The sequence below is a fragment of the Kogia breviceps genome, chromosome 4, assembly GCF_026419965.1.
Source record: "Kogia breviceps isolate mKogBre1 chromosome 4, mKogBre1 haplotype 1, whole genome shotgun sequence".
NCBI lineage: Eukaryota > Metazoa > Chordata > Mammalia > Artiodactyla > Physeteridae > Kogia > Kogia breviceps.
In genome coordinates, this window is record NC_081313.1 from 162,156,360 (window position 1) to 162,173,579 (window position 17,220).

General features: G+C 36.3%; 1 protein-coding gene across 1 annotated transcript in view; it reads left to right on the forward strand.

The window, feature by feature from the left end:
* The window catches only part of TENM2 (teneurin transmembrane protein 2), a 3,844,234-nt gene that overhangs the window by 1,719,318 nt on the left and 2,107,696 nt on the right, over positions 1-17,220 (forward strand). Inside the window, exon 9 of the mRNA XM_067032280.1 lies at positions 7,970-8,040. The gene's annotated coding sequence lies outside the window, so the exon portion shown is untranslated. The remainder of the gene's footprint in view (positions 1-7,969; positions 8,041-17,220) is intronic.

Below are 17,220 nucleotides of genomic sequence, written 5' to 3' on the forward strand. Positions count from 1 at the left end.
GAGAGGCCTGGGGTTGGCGGCGTGAACACAGCCTGAAGGGGTTAGTGCACCACGACTAGCCTAACCGGGAGGGAGTCCGGGAGAAGTCTGGAGCTGCCGAAGAGGCAAGAGACTTTTTCTTCCCTCTTTGTTTAATGGTGGGTGAGGAGAGGGGATAAAGCGCGCCGCTTTAAGAAGCTCCAGAGATGGGCGCAAGCCGCGGCTATCAGCGCGGACCCCAGAGACGGGCATGAGACGCTAAGGCCGCTGCTGCCGCCACCAAACAGCGTGTGTGTAAGCACAGGTCACTCTCCACACCTCCCCGCCCAGGAGCCTGTACAGCCCGCCACTGCCAGGGTCCCGGGATCCAGGGACAACTTCCCGGGAAGAACACCGGCGCGCCTCAGGCTGGTGCAACGTCATGCTGGCCTCTGCCACTGCAGGCTCGCCCCACATCCGTACCCCACCCTCCCCCCCGGCCCGAGTGAGCCAGAGCCCCCGAATCAGGTGCTCCTTTACCCCGTCCTGTCTGAGAGAAGAACAGACGCCCTCAGGTGACCTACACGCAGATGCGGGTTCAAATCCAAAGCTGAAACCCCGGGAAGTGTGTGAACAAAGAAGAGAAAGGGAAATCTCTCCCAGCAGCCTCAGGAGCACCGGATTAAATCTCCACAATCAACTTGATGTACCCTGCATCTGTGGAATACCTGAATAGAAAATGAATCATCCCAAATCGAGGAGGTGGACTTTGGGAGCAACAATATATATATTTTGTTCCCCTTTTTTCTTTTTGTGTGTATGTGTATGCTTCTGTGTGTGATTTTGTCTGTATAGCTTTGCTTTTACCATTTGTCCTAGGGTTCTATTTTTTTTTTACTTAAATTTTTTTTTCTTAATAATTATTTTTTATTTTAATAACTTTATTTTGTTTTATTTTATTTTATCTTCTTCTTTCTTTTTCATCTCCTTTTTCTTCTGAGCTGTGTGTAGGACAGGCTCTTGGTGCTCCACCCTGGCGTCAGGGCTGTGCCACTGAGGTGGGAGAGTGACGTTCAGGACACTGGTCCACAAGAGACCTCCCAGCTCCACGTAATATTAAATGGCACAAATCTCCCAGAGATCTCTATCTCAACACCAAGACCCAGCTCCACTCAACGACCAGCAAGCTACAGTGCTGGACACCCTATGCCAAACAACTAGCAAGACAGGAACAAAAGCCCATCCATTAGCACACAGGCTGCCTAAAATCATAATAAGGCCACAGACACCCAAAACACACCACCAGACGTGGACCTGCCCACCAGAAAGACAAGATCCAGGCTCATCCACCTGAACACAGGCACTAGTGCCCTCCACCAGGAAGCCTACACAGCCCACTGAACCAACCTTAGCCACTGGGGACAGACACCAAAAACAACGGAATCTATGAACCTGCAGCCTGTGAAACGGAGACCCCAAATACAATAAAGCAAAATGAGAAGACAGAGAAACACACAGCAGATGAAGGAGCAAGGCAGAAACCCACCAGACCTAACAAATGAAGAGGAAATAGTCAGTCTACCTGAAAAAGAATTCAGAATAATGATAAAGATGATCCAAAATCTTGGAAAAAGAATGGAGAAAATATAAGAAACGGTTAACAAGGACCGAGAAGAACTAAAGAGCAAACAAACAGAGATGAACAACACAATAAATAAAATTTAAAATTCTCTAGAAGGGATGAATTATAGAATAACTGAGACAGAAAACGGTTAAGTGACCTGGAAGGTAAAATACTGGAAATAACTACTGTAGAGCAGAATAAAGAAAAAAGAAAAGAATTGAGGACAATATCAGAGAGCTCTGGGACAACAGTAAATGCACCAACATTCGAATTATAGGGGTCCCAGAAGAAGAAGAGAAAAAGCAAGGGTCTGAGAAAATATTTGAAGAGATTATAGTTGAAAACTTCCCTAATATGGGAAAGAAAATAGTTAATAAAGTCCAGGAAGCACAGAGAGGCCCATACAGGATGAAACCAAGGAGAAACATGCCAAGACACATATTAATCAAACTATGAAAAATTAAATACAAAGAATAAATATTAAAACCAGCAAAGGAAAAACAATAAGTAACACATAAGGGAATCCCCATAAGGTTAACAGCTGATCCTCCAGCAGAAACTCTTCAAGCCAAAAGGGAGTGGCATGACATATTTAAAGTGATGAAAGGGAAAAACCTACAACCAAGATTACTCTACCCAGCAAGGATATCATTCAGATTTCATTGAGAAATTAAAAGCTTTACAGACAAGCAAAAGCTGAGAGAGTTCAGAACCACCAAACCAGCTTTACACCAAATGCTAAAGGAACTTCTCTAGTTAGGAAACACAAGACAAGGAAAAGACCTACAATACTAAAACCAAAACAATTAAGAAAATGTAATAGGAACATACATATTGATAATTACCTTAAATGTAAATGCATTAAACACTCCAACCAAAAGACATAGACTGGCTGAATGGATACAAAAACAAGACCTGTATATATGGTGTCTACAAGAGACCCACTTCAGACCTAGGGACACACATAGAATGAAAGTGAGGGGATGGAAAAAGATACTCCATGCAAATGGAAATCAAAAGAAAGCTGGAGTAGCAATATTCATATCAGATGAAATAGACTTTAAAATGAAGAATATTACAAGAGACAAGGAAGGACACTACATAATGATCAAGGGATCAATCCAAGAAGAATATATAAAAATTATAAATATATATGCACCCAACATAGGTGCATGCACCTCAATACATAAAGCAACTGCTAACAACTATAAAAGAGGAAATTGACAGTAACACAATCATAGTAGGGGACTTTAACACCCCACTTTCACCAATGGACAGACCATCCAAAATGAAAATAAATAAGGAAACACAAGCTTTAAATGACACATTAAACAAGATGGACTTAATTGATATTTATAGGACATTCCATCCAAAAATAACAGAATACACATTCTTCTCAAGTGCTCATTTGTCATTCCCCAGAATAGATCATCTTGGGTCACAAATCAAGCCTTGGTATTTAAGAAAATTGAAATCGTATCAAGTATCTTTTCCAACCACAATTCTATGAGACTAGGTATCAGTTACAGGAAAAAATCTGTAAGAAATACAAACACATGGAGGTTAAACAACACACTACTTAGTAACCAAGAGATCACTGAAGAAATCAAAGAGGAAATCAAAAACTGCCTAGAAACAAATGACAATGAAAACACGAGCCAAAACCCATGGGATGCAGCAAAAGCAGTCTAAGAGGAAAGTTTATAGCTATAAAAGCCTACCTTAAGAAACAAGAAATATCTCAAACAACCTAACCTTACACCTAAAGCAATTAGAGAACGAAGAACAAAAAAACCCCAAAGTTAGCAGAAGGAAAGAAATCATAAAGATCACATGAGAAATAAATGAAGAAAATAATAGCAAAGATCAGTAAAACTAAAAGCTGGTTCTTTCAGTAGATAAATAAAATTGATAAACCATTAGCCAGACTTATCAAAAAAAAAAAAGGGAGAAAACTCAAATCAATAGAATTAGAAATGAAAAAGGAGATGTAACAACTGACTCTGCAGAAATACAAAAGATTATTAGAGATTACTACAAGCAACTGTATGCTAATAAAATGGACAACCTGGAAGAAATGGACAAATTCTTAGAAATGCACAAGCTGCCGAGACTGAACCAGGATGAAATAGAAAATATGAACAGACCAATCACAAGCACTGAAATTGAAACTGTGATTAAAAATCTTCCAACAAACAAAAGCCCAGGCCCAGATGGACTCACAGGTGAATTCTATCAAACATTTAGAGAAGAACTAACACCTATCCTTCTCAAACTCTTCCAAAATATAGCAGAGGGAGGAACACTCCGAAACTCAGTCTACAAGGCCACCATCACTCTGATACCAAAACCAGACAAAGATGTCACAAAGAAAAACTACAGGCCAATATCACTGATGAACATAGATGCAAAAATCCTCAACAAAATACTAGCAAACAGAATCCAACAGCACATTAAAAGGATCATACATTATGATCAAGTGGGGTTTATCCCAGGAATTTAAGGATTCTTCAATATACGCAAATCAATCAACGTGATACACCATATTAACAAATTGAAGGAGAAAAACCATATGATCCTCTCAATAGATGCAGAGAAAGCTTTTGACAAAATTCAACACCCATTTATGACAAAAATCCTCCAGAAAGTAGGCATAAAGGGAACTTTCCTCAATATAATAAAGGCCATATATGACAAATCCACAGCCAACATCATCCTCAATGGTGAAAAACTGAAACCATTTCCACTAAGATCGGGAAGAAGACAAGGTTGCCCACTCTCACCACTATTATTCAACATAGTTTTGGAAGTTTTAGCCACAGGAATCAGAGAAGAAAAAGAAATAAAAGGAATCCAGTTCAGAAAAGAGGAAGTAATACTGTCACTGTTTGCAGATGACATGATACTATACATAGAGAATCCTAAAGATGCTACTGGAAAAGTAATAGAGATAATCAGTGAATTTGGTAAAGTAGCAGGATACAAAATTAATGCGCAGAAATATCTTGCATTCCTATACACTAATGATGAAAAATCTGAAAGTGAAATTAAGAAAACACTCCTATTTACCATTGCAACAAAAAGAATAAAATATCTAGGAATAAACCTACCTAAGGAGACAAAAGACCTGTATGCAGAAAACTATAAGACACTGATGAAAGAAATTAAAGATGATACAAATAGATGGAGAGTTATACCATGTTCTTGGATTGGAAGAATCAACATGGTGAAAAATGACTCTACTACCCAAAGCAATCTACAGATTCATTGCAATCCCTATCATACTACCACTGGCATTTTTCACAGAAGTAGAACAAAAAATTTCACAATTTGTATGGAAACACAAAAGACCCCGAATAGCCAAAGCAATCTTGAGAAAGAAAAACGGAGCTGGAGGAATCAGGCTCCCTCACTTCAGACTATACTACAAAGCTACCGTAATCAAGATAGTACGGTACTGGCACAAAAACAGAAATATAGATCAATGGAACAGGATAGAAAGCCCAGAGATAAACCCACGCACATATGGTCACCTTATCTTTGGTAAAGGAGGCAAGAATATACAGTGGAGAAAAGAAGGCCTTTTCAATAAGTCGTCCTGGGAAAACTGGACAGCTACATGTAAAAGAATGAAATTAGAACACTCCCTACACCATACACAAAAATAAACTCAAAATGGGTTAAAGACCTAAATGTAAGGCCAGACACCATCAATCTCTTAGAGGAAAACATAGGCAGAACACTCTATGACATAAATCAGAGCAAGACCCTTTTGACACACTTTCTAGAGAAATGGAAATAAAAATAAACAAATGGGACCTAATGAAACTTAAAAGCTTTTGCATAGCAAAGGAAACCATAAACAAGATGAAAAGACAGCCCTCAGAATGGGAGAAAATATTTGCAAATGAAACAACTGACAAAGGTATAATCTCCAAAACATACAAGCAACTCATTCAGCTCAGTATCAAAAAAACAAATAACCCAATCCAAAAATGGTTAAAAGACCTGAGTAGACATTTCTCCAAACAAGATATACAGATTGCCAACAAACACATGAAAGAATGATCAACATCATTAATCATTAGAGAAATGCAAATCAAAACTACAATGAGATATCATCTCACAGTGGTCAGAGTGGCCATCATCAAAAAATGTACAAAGAATAAATGCTGGAGAGGGTGTGTGGAAAGCCATAAAAAGGAACGAAACTGAGTTATTTGTAGTGAAGTGGATGGACCTAGAGACTGTCATACAGAGTGAAGTAAGTCAAAAAGAGGAAAAACAAGTATCGTATGCTAACACACATATATGGAATCTTAAAAAAGAAAATGGTCAGAAGAACCTAGGGGCAAGACAGGAATAAAGTTGCACCCCTACTAGAGAATGGACTTGAGGATACAGGAAGGGGGAAGGGTAAGCTTGGACAAAGTGAGAGAGTGGCATGGACATATATACAATGTCAAACATAAAAGAGATAGCTAGTGGGAAGCAGCTGAATAGCACAGGGAGGTCAGCTCGGTGCTTTGTGACATCCTAGAGGGGTGGGATAGGGAGGGAGGGAGATGCAAGAGGGAAGAGATGTGGGGACATATGTATATGTATAACTGATTAACTTTGTTATAAAGCAGAAACTGACACACCATTGTAAAGCAATTATACTCTAATATAGTTGTTAAAACATTTAAAAAGAGAAAAAGTTGTGTTCACATTTTGCATATAAGAACATGTGTAAGAGTAAAGAAATATAAGTATATATATATACATACATATGTGTATATATTTATGTGTGTTTGAAAATTATATTACATCTTTTATCGTGTACCTTGCTCATTTGCTGAACATTACACTATAAAATAATATGTTACAAATATGACTATTATCTTTCCCTCTGTGTATTTACCTGAGTATTATTAGGTACAAGTCCTTTATGAGGCATTCTAAAGTAATGAATAAGTAGCAAGACGTGACTAGTTTCCTGTCCACTGATTTATTATGATCTTGAGCAAATTACTTATTCTGTTATTTTTTGTGAAAAATATTTAACTTAAAGGGTTTTTTTGAGGATTAGATGAAATAATGCAAATAAGATATGTAGCATAGTGCCTGGCACATAATAAGTATTGATAAACATTAATCATTAATATCATTCCCATTACCAGTATTTTTTTATTCATTCAACATATGACAGCTATGTGTCTAAAAATCTACTAGATCTAACTTGTAGGAGTTTAAAATCTATTTAAGTTATTGTCACTCAATAACGCTATTTCCACAATTGGCAGTGGGGTATGATGGATAAGCATGTTGCAAATTAGAACAGCCAAGAGTTCAGTCTTAACAATGAGGCAGTGATACCAAAAGAATCACAGAGAACAAAATTTCCTATATCTCGATAAAGATTTTACAATGAGCTATCTTGCAACCTGAGGAATTTTTTTTTTTTTTAATCTTCCAGAGTCTATAGTAAAAAAACAAAAACCAAAATAGCTCTGTCATGTCTAGCCACTGTCAATTAATGCCTGGAATTGGATTAACCACCAGAAAACCAATTCAAGTAATGCGAGACTCACCAGCTGTCATGCAGGGTTAGTTTCCTTGGAGGGACCGCATACATATCTTGTTGCCAGGGAAAACAACCTATAACATCATCTTTTTTCAGGGCACGGGTAAATCCTGCCTCATCCTTACAAAACCTTCAGACTTCCAAGAGGCCAGAGGGTACAGATTAAAATTCATGCTTAGCAGAAACAGCTTCCATGCTCCTCGACACACTCTTGTACACAGTATTCAAAAGAGAATCCCGAGAACTTAGCTATTGTCAGCTCTGCATATGAACTCTGTTCATGTACAAGCATAGAGCAGCTAGTGTTTTACAAAGGGCAGTGGTGGTTACATTTAAAGAACTCCCTGTTATCAGAAATCCCTATGTTTGTATTCCTTTTGTGAGAGCCATAAATAAAATGTGTCTGCTCCATTCTTAAGCATTTGTTGTCAGGTTGGGAAAGCAACGGTGGGGGGTAAGTTTTTTTTTTTAAAAAAAACTTCTAATAGATCTTTATTGGAGTATAATTTCTTCACAGTACTGTGTTAGTTTCTGTTGTACAACAAAGTGAATCAGCCATATGCATACATATATCCCCCATCCCCTCCCTCTTGTGTCTCCCTCCCAACCCTCCAACAACCTTGTGTGCATCTGTGTGAGTGTGTGTGTATGTGTGTGTGTGTGTATGTATGTATGTGTGTTTCCCAAAGACCAGAAAACCAAAGGAGACTATTAAAAGAAAATCTTAAAGCAAATCTGTGGGTTATTAGACCCAGCTGGGTTTTTACTGATTGTGTTCCACTAGATTATTTGACTAGAAACACCTGTTGTTTTCTCTGCAGAGCCGTTGGGCAGAGAAGGGGTGCAGTTGGAGCATACCGATTAGAACACGTGGCTGGTGCTGTGAACCCTGGTAAGTCGTAGTAAAGCAAAAGTGTAAATACTGGAGTATGACTTCTTTGTCAGTTCCATGCTACTTTTGGAGAATATTTGGCATTTGCTTCCTTGCATTTGGCATTATAGACTATTTTAATAATGTTTACATCTTGTTCTTCTCCCTATCTCAACAAGCTGTTAAGAGAAGTTACATTTAAACAAGCATCCCTGCATCTTTTGCTGCTACTTGAAGAGGGTAGCAGGCTGTTCCCCAGAATAGTATGTAAAAGGTCTTCTCCAAATAAACTACTTTAATGCTAAGCAAAATGCCACATATATAAAATAGGTAATGCTGGATTATGTAAAATGCTTTTTTAAAGGAAGAGGGAAAAGGATTTAGCATCAAGTAAATCTGTCAGCTTGGGGAGTTCCAAAAATAATCATAAAGGTAGTTTGAACTGCTTAATATTGCGATTACTATTTACTTCTTCAACTTAGTCTCTATTATCTTATGAAAGAATCTTAATAATAATTTATTTGACTCTCCGGGGGCTGGTGGCCATATCGTGAGTAGATATTTAAAGAGCCTTCGAAGACCTAATTTAGTCTTTGTATCACACACTTTTACTTACTGCTTATCCACTTCCAAATACCTCCAAAATCAAGATTTCTCAAGAAAACCTTTTTCTGCATTAGTGTTAAGGCGTTGGCCTGCAGTACGGAAATGTCTTGAGTTAAACGTATCAAGAGAAAACAAAGCAAATGTGCTTTGTTCTTAGCAAGCTTGCTTAATCTTTCAGATACGTAAAGATGAATCAGAAAACAATATGAAACAGCTCATCTTCTTAATTGGAATCATAGAATGAATGTTGGAGTAAAAAAGTACTTTAGAGAATATCCAGTCTAGACCCTTCTTTTGTTATTTGAGAAAAATAAAGGTTCGGAATGCTAAAGCAGCTGATGTAAGACCCACAAGAAGGTATCTGACAGCAGAAAAACAATCCAATCGAGAGCTGAGTGCTTTATAATTCCAGTTTCATTTTACCATTCTAGCACTTATTACCTAATCATAAGAAACAACTGAGAGAACTCTTAAAAATACAGATACCAAGAATTCTCCCTTCAAAGACCTGTGTCAATAGCAATGGAATTGGACCTGAGAATCTGCATTTTGACACGTCCCCTGAGAAATTCTTGCAATTCAGAAATAGGGAAAACTTTGCACTGTGCCATTCTGTCTTCAAAGATCAAATACCATTACTTACCACTTAAGCCTGTATAAAAATTTCTAACATATATCATTATGAGTTTATTTTTAAATTGTCTATATTTATATTTGAGACTTTGGGGAAGCCTTACATTGAGACTTGTGTGGTATCCATTTATAAGTCAATTTTCCTGGAATCTGCTTTTATATTTATGGTATTTATACGTCTGTCTTCTGTAATATTGCTATTTCTTAGAGTCCATCTAGAGCTTTGACCATTCAATCAACATTCTATTTAGTAAGATATTGAATCCAGAGAAACAGTCCCATCTGAGATGTGCTGTAGGAGCTAACGTCAGGCAGAAGCAGTTAAAATACTTGGCAACTGTCTGAACTATGCTTGCCTTGTATGAATTTCCTAGAGATAAGGCAACCTGTGCCCTGGCAAGAGATTAGCATTTATTTATTGTTTTTTTTTAATCACTTCCCCACAAAAAAGCACAGGTTAAAATGTGTTCACTGCTGTCATTGGTGCTAATTGTGAACTTTACTGGAAAATGGCAACTTTTATAGTCAGTTTGTGAAAAGGCTTTAACAGATACTGCCTTTAATCGCTACAGTTTTGGCAGTGCCAATTATATTCAGGTACTAGATTCAATGCCCAGAAAGTTCTCCTCTAAGTCAAATGAGTTGAGGGTACCTGCAGTCATTTAAATAGACAAGTTAGACTTTGAGGTAATTTTTAGGGAAAAATAACGACAAATGGACAAGAGTTGCAAATGATTCCTTTAAAAAGACAGACTTAGCCTGTAAACTCACATGATTTATTTTAGCAATTTCAGCTAACTTGCTGTGTACTCAACTGTGTGAATTGTGCTTTTATACCATTTCATTTGACAATTAAAATGGAAAAAGCTATTGTTTGTATTTTCTATAGTGCCATCAATGTACACTGCACTGAATAATAGTCAGGGCACTGCAAACAAAAGCTCTGCCCTGTGGACCTTACAATCGAGCAGCATGATACAGTGCAGAACAATACAATTCAGAACAAGCATGTGGTGATTAACAACCTTTCTAAGTGGCATTCTTTGCAGAATAGGAAGGTTTTTTTTCCTAAATCAGTGGGGGTGGGGGGCGGTGGTGGACAGATGTACATTAACTGAGAAGCAGTTTCATCTATAGGGCCTTTGGCAGAAGACACAAATCAGCCTTGGGTTAACAGGCCAAGAAGGAATGAAGATTAGGAGGATGGTATAATCAGTAATTAAAGATTCCAGGGCAGGCTATCTCTGTACTGAATGGAGAAGTGGGGATCTCCTGGAAATAACAAGGGTAGCCACGTTATAAAGAAGAAAATAGGAAGCAAGGTATTTAAAAAAGAGTCCCTTTCTAGTGTCTCAGGAAAGGAGATTGGTTTGAGAGCATTCACGGAGAGCAGACAGGGACAAGAATGTGGGATGTGTGCTTCAAAACTTGAAATTTTACTTGAGCTGCACAGAGATTCTGGCCTGCATTTGATAAATGAATTCGTAGTTGGTTATAGAAGCAGAAATGGTGCTGTTTAGCTAGAATTCTATGTTCAGAGGTCATGGATCCAGAGCAATGGCTATGTGAATTCAGACACATTTGGAACATAAATCCAGAGTTCAGTTTTGTGTGTTGTATATGTATGTAAGATAGAGAAACTACTGGAAGCAAGAAGCTATTTATTTTCACTCTAGTAATAATGGCTAAACTTTACTGAGTACCCCACTGTTCTCAATGCTACTTGTATTATCTCCTTCATTCCTCACAGCTGTTATTACTTCACAGAACTGTTATAAACTCCATTTCACAGAACAGTGCATTGAGGCACACCAAGACTAGGTAACTTCTGAAACCAGATACTCTGGCTTCAAAGCCGGTGCTCTAACCACTGTGCTGTAAATTGCTCTCAAAATTCCTGGTTCCCATTCCCAAGAAAACCCCTCCTTGATGGAATCCTCCTGTATTTTCAGGAAAGTTAGGGAACACTAATATCTTTTGTGATTGTGTAATCCCATATATCATTCTCCCTATAGGGTCAGCATTCTGCTCAAATCCACTATAAGAATTGGTAAATTAGGATGAGTAAGGTAATATTGTTTGTGTCAAGTACAATAAATTTAGTATCTGCAAATCTAGATAAAATAATAACAGATAGAGATGAACACCGTGAATCCACTCAGCCCCCATAAAAGAATAGTGTAAAACTGGGAAATAAAACATGTAATAGATGAAAGTTTGAGCCAACAAAAAATATTAGCAAATGACAGCCTGAGTTCAACAGTATGACATCCAAATAAATTATAGCTACATATAGAACTTAAATAACTTTCCTATTGTTTATCCCAGATGTAGCAATACCAAAGATGTTTCTTGATGTGCAGAGATCCTTTATCTTGCTTTCTATTTTGTGTGTTTATCTTTGTCTCACCCAAACTATTTCTTTATCCCAGGAGCCTTCATACAATTCTGAAATATAAATTATTTTAGGTAATATTTTATTTTAAAATACAGTAGGTCCTAGAGCATCATTTGCTTCAGATAGGAGGTCAGGAAAACCAACCTGTGCTGTGAGAATTATTATGACAATCCTAAAGGAGTTGAGATCACTAGTTTAAGAACTTGAGAGCAAAAATTCCAAGGACATTTAAGTAGCTTCTTTCACATTAAGTGTAAACTTACATGACATCTGTGTTCCTTGAGCTCGGATAACAAAATTTCTTCAAGTCTTCTCAACCCCTAACAAATGGTTCACCAAATAAGCAAAAAATGAAGGAGAACACACTAAATTTTATTAAATGCTATATTTGCACAACCATTTCTAAAACTCTTAAAATGATTTCAAGTAGACATGCATTATTTAGCTTTTAACTGTAATAATGTAGGTCAGAGTCATTATAGGGGAAAAAAAAAAGCTAAGAAGAATTTAAGGGCCCAAAGCAGATTTTGCTTCAACTGATACGGATTCAGATGTATGAGGCCTATGTTGGGTTAATCTCATTTCATAAACATTACTATCAGTTTGGGGTTCTTTCTTGATCTAACTCTTTTTATTTCTCCATCTTCTTCAACTATTCCTTCTCCTAGGCTAAAAAGTTTATCAGATCTTTACCTAAAACAGAAACAACAAAGCTACTGTGTTTCATTTCAGACAACAGTGGCGTCCCTCTCTCTTCAAAGCTAAAATACTCGAAAGAAGGGCCTGCATTTCTTTTTTTTGCAATGCATTCCTTCAGTCTCTGAAATAGGGGTCTGCCCTACGCCTCCACTGAAATATCCCTTTCAAATATAATTAATTCTTCATTTTTCATCTTGTTTTCCATAAATTGAGATATAATTTATATTCATTGAAAAAGCAGAGAGTCCTAAATATTTTTGAAAATATGTACACTGTATAAACCACATGCCTTTGTAGTGTGTTTGCCTCATTCCAGATCATTCCCTCATGCCACCTTATAGGTGCAATGAAAGAAATCAGAACTGTTATTGCCTCTGGCAGGATGGAAAATGCGTTCTGATTTCTTTCATCGTAGATTATTTTTTCCTTTTGTAGAACTTAAGGTAAATGAAATTTTACAGTGTGTACTCTTTCATATCTGGCTTCTTTGATTCCATATAATATTTTGGAGTTTCATCAACGTTGTTATATGTAATAGAAGTTCATTCTGTTTTACTATTAGGTGCTTCCTCTTAAATAATCATACCTCAACTTATTAATCAATTCTTTTGTTTTTGTATATTTGGATTGTTTCCAGTTTAGGGCCGTTATGAGTAAAGCTGTTATGAGCATTCCTGCACATGTCTCCTTGTGAACATGTTTTCATTTCTCTTGGGTAAATGCCTAGGAACAGGATTGCTGAATCATAGGGTAGGTATATATTTAACTTTAGGAGAAACCTCCAAACAATTTTCCAAAGTGGTTGCACCATTTTGTAGCCCCACCAGTAATGAATAAAAGTTCTGATTACCCCATATATTAACAACATTTAGTATTTTCAATCTTTTTAATTTTAGCTTATAGGTACAATATCTACATGTGATATTAATTTACATTTTCCTAATGACTAAAGATCTTGAGTACTTCTTGATTTTATTGTTAATTTGTGAAGTGTCCGTTCAAGAATTTTGCCCATTTTTATTGAGTTGTTTATTATTTTGTTTGTTATTATTACTGTTTATTTATTTGTAGGAATAAACCTCATTCCATACTCAGAAATTAATTCAAAATGAAGTATGGAATGAAGCATAAAAGTTATAAAAATTGCAAACTATTAGAAGAAAACGTAGGAAAATATCTTCACAACATAGACAGAAATTTCTTAGTGGGACAGAGAAAGCACTATCCATAAAATAAAATACTGCTATATTAGATTTCATAAAAATTAAAAGCCTCTGCTCATCAAGAGTCACCATTAAGAAAATGAATAGGCGAGCCACAGACTGAGAGAAAATATTCAAATTGAATATATCTGACAAGTTCTTGTATGAACAATATATACATAACTAAACTAATGATCTTTTAATTATTAAATGTATGGCCTTTTCATTTCTTCCTCCTTTGGCTTCTTTTTTCACATCATTTGCCCCGTTTGACCGGCCACTTCTTAAAAATGGATTTGTCTTAGTTGTTGTTATTCTTCTAGTTGTTGTTATTCTTCTACTTTGTTCATTTTTTATTCTCTCTAATTCATCTATTTTAATCATTTTCACTGCATTTCTTTGAATTGTTTTCTGATGTGTTATGCAGGATCATCTCCCTAGTTGTCTACTCTTTTCAGTCTAACTTATCCCCTGGGTGGTCTAAATTCTTTTTTTTTTTTTTTTTGGCCAGATAAATGTTAGCTATTTATTTATTTTTATTTTTTTTTTTAACATCTTTATTGGAGTATAATTGTTTTACAATAGTGTGTTAGTTTTCCCTCTACAACAAACTAAATCAGTTATACATACACACATGCTCCCACATCTCCTCCCTCTTGCATCACCCTCTCTCCCACCCTCCCTATCCCACCCCCTCAGGCGGTCACAAAGCACAGAGGTGATCTCCCTGTGCTATGCAGCAGCTTCCCACCAGCTATCTAATTTACATTTGATAGTGTATAAATGTCCCTGCCACTCCCCTGGGTGGTCTAAATTCTTGCCACTAACAGTGTGATCCAGCAGCCAGCAGCATCAGCGTTTGTGAGCTCTTTAGACTTGTAGAACCCACACACAGGACCCACTGCATCAGATCTGCATTTTAACATCCCCATTATAGGTGATTCCTATAAATACACATTAAAGCTTAAGAAAAAGTAGTATTGGAACTTATATCTATGGTTTCAGCTGTCTCCTCTGCTGATAATTCTTACATATTTAGTACATGCCATTCTAATATGGTCCAGATTTACATCTTAGCAAGTCAAGTGCTTCCAGATGGCTGATATCTAAGTATGTATGTAAAACACAATATGGAGGTGAAATCAAATAATTTTTATCTAACAATATTAATGACTAATTTTTTTTTAAGTAAAGAGACCTTGCATAAAAATAAAATGGTGTTTCAATATTCAGTTTTTAATTCTATAAGGCATGGAGGGCATAGACTGAATGATTATGGGAATAATAGAAAAGAAAAATGTAAAAAATAAATAAATAATATAGTAAAATATGATCAAGCAATAAATAGGGATAACATACATTAACTCCCTAAAAGAAAGATAATTATTTATAATCTTCCATCCTAAATAATCTTAGAGTTCAAAACTCAAACAACTTTTCCTGCGTGCAGCCAGCTTAGCAACTCACCTACAGGAGAGGAAAATAAAATGCTATGGATTTTGCACACACCTGGTATATGATGTCAGAATATCATCAGATTTTTATTCCATCAAATAATATTCATCAACAAAAACTAAAAGTTACGTTTTTATTCAGCTACTCCCAGTCACCATGAGAGCAAGCCATTTAACTCAGATGAGAGGAAAAAATGCAAAAGATTTGATTTCTATCATATAAAGACTAAAAATCACTATTGAATTGTTAATACTGAATTACACATATCCCATAGGTACTGAGTACAATGACAGTTAAATTTTTAGTGAAAATATTTTGTTTCATCGCAAATGTCACAACATCTTCAAAGTCATGTCACAAAAAGGACTTTTCCTCACTATTTCTCTAAGGTAAAAACCCAAATTCATGCATCCCACTTTGAGAAAGATTTTTCAGGTGAAGTTTTATGTCACTCATGGCTCCTTTGCTTTAAAAAAAAAAGGACAAATTAATCATCATACTTTAGCTTGATTCTTGGCTAAGTACATAGGATAAAATATCAGTAAGCATGACTGAAATATGTTGTTGGTTCCATTGTATTTATGGTAATAATAATGTCATTAGATAACATTCATAGAGAGTTTCTATGTGCCTCACTTTATTGTCATTATCCCATCAAATTTATACAACAGCCCTTTGAGGTTTAGAGAGTTATAGTGACTTTCTTAAGATCTCATAGCTATCAATAAGTGGTGCTGGGAAAACTGGACAGGTACATGTAAAAGTATGAAATTAGAACACTCCCTAACACCATACACAAAAATAAACTCAAAATGGATTAAAGACCTAAATGTAAGACCAGACACTATCAAACTCTTAGAGGAGAACATAGGCAGAACACTCTATGACATAAATCACAGCAAGATCATTTTTGACCCACCTCCTGGAGAAATGGAAATAAAAGCAAAAATGAACAAATGGGACCTAATGAAACTTAAAAGCTTTTGCACAGCAAAGGAAACCATAAACAAGACCAAAAGACAACCGTCAGAATGGGAGAAAATATTTGCAAATGAAGCAACTGACAAAGGATTAATCTCCAAAATTTACAAGCAGCTCATGCAGCACAATATCATAAAAACAAAAAACCCAATCTAAAAATGGGCAGAAGATCTAAATAGACATTTCTCCAAGAAGATATACAGATTGCCAACAAACACATGAAAGAATACTCAACATCATTAATCGTTAGAGAAATGCAAATCAAAAGTACAATGAGATATCATCTCACACCAGTCAGAATGGCCATCGTCAAAAAAATCTACAAAATAAATGCTGGAGAAGGTGTGGAGAAAAGGGAACCCTCTTGCTCTGTTGGTGGGAATGTAAATGGATACAACCACTATGGAGAACAGTATGGAGGTTCCTTAAAAAACTACAAATAGAACTACCATATGACCCAGCAATCCCACTACTGGGCATACCTGAGAAAACCATAATTCAAAAAGAGTCATGTACCAAAATGTTCATTGCAGCTCTGTTTACAATAGCCAGGACATGGAAGCAACCTAAGTGCCCATCAACAGATGAATGGATAAAGAAGGTGTGGCACATATATACAATGGAATATTACTCAACCTTAAAAAGAAATGAAATTGAGTTATTTGTAGTGATGTGGATGGACCTAGATTCTGTCATACAGAGTGAAGTAAGTCAGAAAGAGAAAAATACCGTATGAACATATGTGTATGTATAACTGATTCACTTTGTTATAAAGCAGAAACTAACACACCATTGTAAAGTAATTATACTCCAATAAAGATGTTAAAAATTTTTTTAAAAAAATCTCATAGCTAGGGAAATCCAACTCAGGATATCAGAAATCCTACTCAGGAATTCCAGTCAATGTTATTAACTACTCTAACATAGGGGTGTAGAAATTTGTCTTTTTTTTTCCCCCTGGGGTATCCTATGTGAAGAAGTAACCAAAAAAAAAAAAAAAAAAAAAAAAAGGAAATCTATCCCCTCAGCCCTCTGGAGAGGGTAAATTTTCTGCTCTGTAGGTCAGAAGGAGAGAATTAGTCAGAGAAATAATAAAAATGATGACAACTATGTCAGCTCTATGGAATAGAGGAAAATGAATTACTTCATGGCATCAGGGCGCATTTGGAAAGAAGGACTTCTAGGAATCCTGGAAAGAAATTTTATTTCTAAGTAGTGTGTGATTCT